The sequence below is a fragment of the Triticum aestivum genome, chromosome 7B (assembly GCF_018294505.1).
Source record: "Triticum aestivum cultivar Chinese Spring chromosome 7B, IWGSC CS RefSeq v2.1, whole genome shotgun sequence".
Classification (NCBI taxonomy): domain Eukaryota; kingdom Viridiplantae; phylum Streptophyta; class Magnoliopsida; order Poales; family Poaceae; genus Triticum; species Triticum aestivum.
In genome coordinates, this window is record NC_057813.1 from 754161384 (window position 1) to 754169310 (window position 7927).

At 42.1% G+C, this 7927-nt stretch overlaps 1 pseudogene; it reads right to left on the bottom strand.

The window, feature by feature from the left end:
• Positions 1 to 1257: 1257 nt before the first annotated feature.
• Positions 1258 to 3817, bottom strand: LOC123162153 (uncharacterized; annotated as a pseudogene).
• Positions 3818 to 7927: the final 4110 nt, after the last annotated feature.

Here is a 7927-nt window from a genome sequence, read left to right on the forward strand (position 1 = left end):
GTAATTGTTTTTTTTCTCTTTACTTTTTTCACCATTTTTACATATAGTAGATTTCTTTATTTTACCATTTTTGTTACATGTACAGCGGAATTTCTTGCGAACCAAATGTCATGAAAATCAATCTGTGTAAAGTAGCATTGCGTTCAGAAATATATACTACTATTCTCTTCCAATCAGCTGTGTGAATCCAACAGGTGTAAAGTCTTTTTAGAGATTCCAATATAAACTACATACTGAGCAAAATGAGTGAATCTACACTCTAAAATATGTTTATATACATCCGTATGTATTCGCATTGCAATCCGTATGTACTTGTATATTTTATACTTCATTGCTTTCATTGTGCCAATTGACCTTCTTCTTCCTGCACCTATGCATTCTTCACTGAAACTGTCCTTGTTTCAGAGATACATTTGTGATCTGAAGGGCAGGGTTGCCAGAGTGGGAGATCCTACACTACACAGAGGGAGAACCTGGTCTGAGCACTCTCTTTTGTTTACTGTGCAGACATGCAAATCTTTAGGTTTGTACAGTAGCTTACAAGTGCAATTTTTCTGGATGTTTCAGACATTTTTTTTGTCATAGCATTGCACATTCATTATCTGTTACAGATGGAGCCACACAGGAAGAAGATATAGACCCACCCACCACTAGCGGAGGTTGATCCACTTGCCCAACCAAATCTACAGAGACAAAGCTGATGTAAGTTCACATATACAGCTCTTGTTAGCTCTAAGTGAAAACAAATCCAACTTCAATGTGATTCATCAAATCCATGAAAATAAAACACAAGCTCCTGAACAAGACACAGAAATTATTAGTGCAGTAGTAAAGGTTAGCTTTGGGACTAATTCCTCTCAAGCCTCTGCACACATCAGATTTCGGACTTTGTAGGTTGGTATGAATGTTTTGCCGAAAACAAGTATCCTGGAATTTATGTGCATATTGATAGAGGACATGCATGATGCTCTCCAGTTACAGAAACCTGAAGCTATTACAGTTGATGTTTCTATGATATCGATATCCGTTTCTCTGAGGAGAAACCTCAAGCTCTAGAAGCTGGCAGAGGACTCACTTTTTTGAGTGGCAGTCATCGTTTGCACACAACATCCACGCTCAGTGCGCAAGAAACTCAATCATGGTAACTCAACTAGAATTTTGCAGGCGTTGGAGATGAACTCATCAGAAGCATCTAAATAAAAAGAAATTAACTAACTCATCTACTCCACTCATGCAGATAAAAGCTAGTTATCTCAGTACTGATAGACCAATGACATGGATTGAAGCGGGGAACATAAACCCCGAGGGCTTCCAATGCGAACATTAGCACACAACATAAACCAAAGTCTTAGACGTCAATATTGGTCAAATTCCACTTACTGACAGCGTGCCCTACTGCCCTGCTTACAGACATACATACGATACTTAATACGGAACTATCAGACTATATCAGCACCATCTTGAACATCCGCCATCCTACTCCAGATATATGCGCAAGCAAGATCAAGCTAGCAAGGTCAGATCTGCATACATGTATTTAGTTAGAAACTTTAAGCAACTGCCGTTGATGCAACGGGAATCTTTCCCATCCCATCTTCTTAGGAACTAGGCATGTGCTAAGTAGCAGAGTACGATTTAGCTTAACAATAACAGAACAGAAGCAGCTATATTGTATTGCAGCTTCGAAGCAATAAACACAAGACTCAAGGCCTTCAAACATTAACTTACTGGTTAGGCAACATTCTGATTTTGAACATTGTCGTTGAAATAAATGAAAGATATGTAGCAACTGGTAAGTATGACTAACGATGTATTACATAAAGATGCAGGCAATAAAAACTAGCTTTCCAAACTAGTGTGTAATCTTTCTTTTCAATTAACATTCTCAATCACATAAATGGGAGTTAAACACGCATGCAGAATCAAAACCATGAGTTGACAACCTGTCCTAGCTAGTTTGACAATTTAGTCAAGCCCAATAGAACAATAGTTAACTTTCTATGTAACCATGGCAGTAGAATTTTGAAGCAACTGAAGTTGATGCAATGGGAATCTTTCCTATCTGCAAAATTACAGAGCAAAATATAGCTTAAGAGGAAAGGCGCAAAAGCTGTTTATTCGTGCTTCCCAAGAAACCTATAGCCATCTTATTGCAGTGAAGCAAGATAAATAAAAAATAGCAGACCATGACATGTGAACTCTATGCTCTTGAAAACAGAACAGGGAAATAAAGAGTACTCAGGTATCAGCTTAAAACCATCAATTAGCTACCTCTTCTAGCTAGTTTGACAAGGTAGCCAGGCCCAATAGAACAATAATTAATTCTCTATATAACCATGCGAGTAGAACAAGCAAAGCATGCACCCAAACCCAATGGCAACATAAATAAAATAATTAGGCTTACCAGTTGATCAGATAGTTGGTTCCGATAACAGTGGTGGGAAGCTAAAGTATGGGAGGGTACATGTGCGGTTGAAGTACTTCTCCGTCTTTGTACAGACTTTGGTAATTCCATATGTCTTGACCTCCATTGAGTAGCAATCCACGTTGACATTCTCAACAGGAATACCTTCTAGAGTGCCTCGTAAGAACAAGAATCCCTCGGCTGCACCCACTGTGGAAATGGAATAGTCATGATACTGCCGAGGCAGCTGTATGACCTTCTCAAGCTTCCATTCCTGCGAATTGTTCTGCAGAGAGGTATGATAGAGGGCAAAGGATCCGTGTTGATGGACAAGAGAAAACATCTCAAGGGTTCCTTCTCGGCCCAAAACAACAGCATTTGGGCGCCGACGATCAAAGCTCTGGTCAGGCAGATCTCTGAGCTCCACATGGTAACCTGTGAGAAGGTCAACAGTGGAAAACCTCAAAGTGCGCGTGTCCAGCACCATCAAATGGTCACTCCTGTCATAAGGCTCTGTCCAGTAGAAGCAGCCGCGCACGCAGTCAAAACAGGACATGTGTTTCAAAGAAGGGGAAATGGGAGACTCTGACCATTGACCATTGCATAGTTGTGGACTGGAAGACAAAGAGGACGAGCTTTGTGTTGTATTTTGCTATGCATATCACCTTGAAGTGTTCCTCCTCGCCGTCGTCGCTGGTGTTGGGAGCGAGTACAGGCTCGAATTCCCGAAGGTAATCTTGCGGCTTGACGGCGAGGTCCTCGGGTATGGTTGGAAGCAGCACGTATCTGCTGGACAGGGGGTCACAGACGGCGAGGTGGAACTCCGCGGCGTTGCACCGCTCCCGTTTGGTCCAGGTGGGGCGGTCATGCGGGGCGAGCTCACCGAAATCCATGAGGATGCTTACTTCGTAGCCGTCTTCCATGTAGCAGCATATGCGCATGGCGCGGGGGTGGAGGGAGACCCAATCGAGGAGGACGCGGCCGTCGCGGACGTCGCAGGGGCGCCAGCGGGGGCCTTCCCCGTCGTCTTGGACGCCCGGCGGCATGAAGTAGGAGGACGACGAGACGACGGCCGGGACGAAGGAGAAATCGGCCGCGCAGGGGGCGAGGGCGCCGGCGAGCGGGGCGGAGGGGTGCGGCGCCTGGGAGGGCTGGAATCCGGCCTCGTCCATGAAGCCGAGGAGGGGAGGGCGATGCAGCGTGCGGAAGCGGCGGCGGAAGGCGCGACCTTTGATGACCCGGCGGAAGGAGGTGCAGGCGGCGGAGGCGCGGGCGAGCGCGTCCGGGGTGGGCAGGCGGATGAAGATCTCCTCCAGGAGCTCGTCGGGGACGGGGATGGAGGCCGGCGGCGGCGGCGGGTCCATGGCGGCGGTGCTGGGAGAAGGGGATCGAGGGTTAGATTTCGGGATAGTGGGAGTGAGGCAGTGAGTTAAATTTAATGGATTGGAAAATTGTGGCTTTAACCTTAAAAAACGTTTAGAAAATTAGGGCGACCAGTCACTGGCACTGAGCTCTACGAAGCCATTCAATTTCATGGATTGGAAAATTGTCGTTTTAGCCTTCAAAAACGTTTAGAAAACGAATTATAATTTAAAGCTCCATAGATTTGTCTATTAAATTTCATCTGTGGAATCTTTTTGGAATCTTTTTGTCGGCAGGAATGGGGACGGGTCCCAGGTACATGGAGAAGCAGACTTGGTGCCATCATGCTCAGGGGATCCGCTGAGCGGGCTTAGGAGGTGCTCGGGGGCACGGGAACTCTTGCTGCGACCACCCCCCCTGAGATTGGGGAGGGGGCGCGTGAGGAGAGGCCGATGCCAATGGCGGGACACACTATTTGGTGTGGTGCGGGTCAGGGATTGTGCAAACGCGCACTCTCCCTTCGCCCTGGCGCACAAGTTTGGGCCGGCCCATTTGCGGGCCCCTATTTTTTTTTCTCATTTTTCCATTTTCATTTTCTGTTTTCGTTTTATTCTTTGTTCAAATAATTCAGGATTAAATAGCTTCCCGAATTTTTAAAAATTGTGAATTGTGAAAAAAAATTCAAGCAATCTTATAAATGTTAATGGATTAAAAAAATTGTGATTTCTAAAAATGTTAACATAGTTCTAAATTGTTCAATAAATTCAAAACTTGTTCATGAATTTGGAAAATCACGAATTAGAAAATATGCACGCGTATTCAAACACTGTTCATGATTTCATAAAAATGTTGAGGAAAAAATGTTCGAATATTTCAAAAATATTCGTCAATTTGAAAAAACGTTCACTGTTTTTTTAAATGTTTCGAAAAATTAAGAAAAATGTTCGCGAGTTTCAGTAAAATGGTTTGCCAATTCACAAAGATTTTCACAGTTTCTAAAAATGTTCGTGAATTTGTAGAAAGTGTTCATAATATTCAAAAAAAGTTCAGCGAATTTTCTAAAAAAAGTTATCAAATTTAAAAAAATCACAGATTTGAAAAGTATTCATGAACTCAAAAAATGTTCTGAAAAAAATATATTCTTGAATTAAAAAAATTCTTCCCAAATTTCAAAAAATAACCGCCGGTTCAAAAATATTGCTCATGTGTTCCAAAAATCTAGAATTTTTTTAGATTTTTGGAACACATGAACAATGTTTTTGAACCGGTGATCATGGTTCTTAGATATGCAGGAATTCTTGGGACAGGAAGATTTTGCTAAGGTATTGACCACCTTGTGGGCCATATGGTGGGCGAGAAGGAGAGCTACGTATGAAGGGGAATTTTAGTCTCCTCTGTCTACCCTAGCGTTCATCAATAAATTTCTTGGTGACTTGTCCCTGATGCCAACAAAGAACAAGGTGACTGTAACCGCTGTCCGAGATAGCTGTGCAAAATGGGTTGCTCCGAAGCAAGGCTTCTCCAAGATCAATGTGGACGTGGCTGTTTCAAGGCATGGAGATAGACGAGCTCTTGCAGGCGTTTATATGGTTCCTCTGCTATGATTATCAGGGACCAAATTGGCCATAGCAGAGGAGCTCTTGCAGGCGTTTATATGGCATGTGCGGAAGGTCTTGCTTTGGCCAGTGATCTATACCTGCAAAAAGTTCAGCTTGCTACTGATTGCTCTGCTACTGTCAAGAATCTTCAGGGAAGTTATTTAGGCTGAAATAGCATGATCATTGGTGACATAAAGGAGAAGCAGCGGGAGTTTGTTGAAGCCCAGATTACACATGAGAAGAGGGATCACAATTATGAAGCACACAACCTTGCCAAAGGTTATGTGTATGGCAGTTATCTAAGCCGGGCTTACTGTTTATCCCTGATGCTGTTCCTTGAGGAATACAGTTTGTTCACCACTCAAAAAAAAGTGTTCCAAAAATCTAGAAAACTTCAAAAAGGCTCATGAATTTCAAAAATGTTCACGAGCTTGTAAAAAATGTTGACAAATTTATCCGTTTAATCTAGTTGGCTAGTGAGTTTAATGCCTATTAGCATGAATATTATTTAATATATTTGTAGTTATTATCGTATAAGTAGTTCAACCTATGGTTGTCTATGGGCATAATTTTCTATCCGTCAAGAAGAACTGCAGAGCTCTTGTTTATATTCTGGTTGTGTACCAAACATAGTGCATCACTTCCGCACAAGCCTTGCTTAATTTATTACCTACGATTTGAATTTTCATGAAATATAAAAATAGTTCTATTACTAATTGCATTTAGAAAATAATGGTCAAATATGAGGGTATAGGACCTTGCTAGTTTCTAAAATGTCAGAGTGTTTCAGTTGTTGTTTATGCATTTACAAATGTGTTCAATGGATTATAAGCTAAATTAGTACATTAAAACAAGTACGATAGGAATTTACTCATCAGATTTATATGATATTTCAGTTACTTATTGTAATGTTCTTTTTAAAAAAAGTGCTCCACGCTATTTTTCCTGTCAAATGTCCTGCAAGAGATACTTGTTCGCAAGTACATAAGGACTCATTCATGTTACCATAGAATAAGTTTATATTATCACAAGAAAGTTAGTACATGGCTCTTGAGTTCTAATGGATCCATTGAGCAGGCTTTGGGGGTATCTTGGGGGCTTGCCGCCGAGCACTTGCTTTCTTGGGCACCGGAGCTCTCGCCGCGGCCAGCCTCCCCAGGGACCATGAATTAGAAAAAAGTCCGCATATTCAAATAATGTTCACTATTTCACAAAAAAATGCTCAGGACAAAACATTTTGCATATTCAAAAAATGTTCGTCAATTTGAAAAAAATGTGAATTAAAAAGTGTTCATCATTTTTAGAAAATGTTTTTAATTTTTTTGTAAGATGTCCACGGCTTTCACAAAAATATTTGTCGATTCAAAAATATGTTACAGTTTCAAAAAATGTTTGTTGAATTTGTAGTACACAATATTAGAAAATGTTCCGCAATTTTTCTCAAACAATTTCCCTTGACGTATCAAGTACATAGTTGATCTACCTGCAGATCGTAATGCGTGGTCTAACTCTAGGGATGGGTGAATGATTTTGTGTTGATGTCCCCTCTACGGGCTAAACTATGGCTTATATACACGCCAGGAAGGGTATCTAGGGTTACAAGGTCGGTAGCTATGAGCTAGGCGGCGGCAGGGATCTTGGAGTATACCTCAAGTCTTCGGGGGAGGCAATCTTGAACACGCCTCCTACGCGCGGCCTTCGGAGTCCATCTTGATCACGAATGGCGGCTCGTCGGCCCAACCCGAGGAGAATGGGCCGGCTGGGTTAGTACCCCCTTATCCAAGCCTATTGGGGTTCAGTTGGCGAGAAAAGCCTTCTTCCTACATCTGCGAGTAAGGGGCAACATTTTTGATTAATTCACAGGTAAGGCAAAGTGCTTTCTTTTAAAGAAGCATCTGGTTCCATCTTTCTTTCGTTAGTTAAGCCACCTTTGCTAAATCCAAGACACGGTCACAATCCATTTCTCACCAAATCCTCTAGAAGTAAGCATTTCCAAATGGAAATCCCAATTTACTTTGTCATAGGCCTTTTCTTAATCTGACCTAACAATAAGGGCACTAGAGTTAGAGGTATGAATCTCATGATGACCTCATGAGCCATCACAACACTTTCAAAATGACCCCCCCCCACCTAATGAATGAGTGCAGTTTGATTAGAAAAATAAATCAATCTATCACTAACAAGGAGGCCCAATTACTCATAGCCTTGGTTGACAGGTCTAAAATTCCTCATTTCCTTAACATTACTATCTTTAGGAATCAAAGTAATAATAGAAAGGGGTTTTACCAGCGCGCCACTAGTTGTGCTACACTACTCAATTTTCCACTAAAGTTTTCACTACTAAAAAATGCCATTGTTCCGCCGTACTAAAAAGTGCTATTTTTCACTGTTACCGTTCGGTCAAAGCACGCTACCCAAGATATATGACCAAAATACCCTTGTTCCCGCTTGTCAGCTCTCTCTCTATCCCTTTCTAATGTGTGGACCCCACTAGTCGGGGAAGTAGGCAAAGAAATTAGGAGGAAAATGGGAGCCGCGGTGGTTCGAACCCAAGAGAGAACAA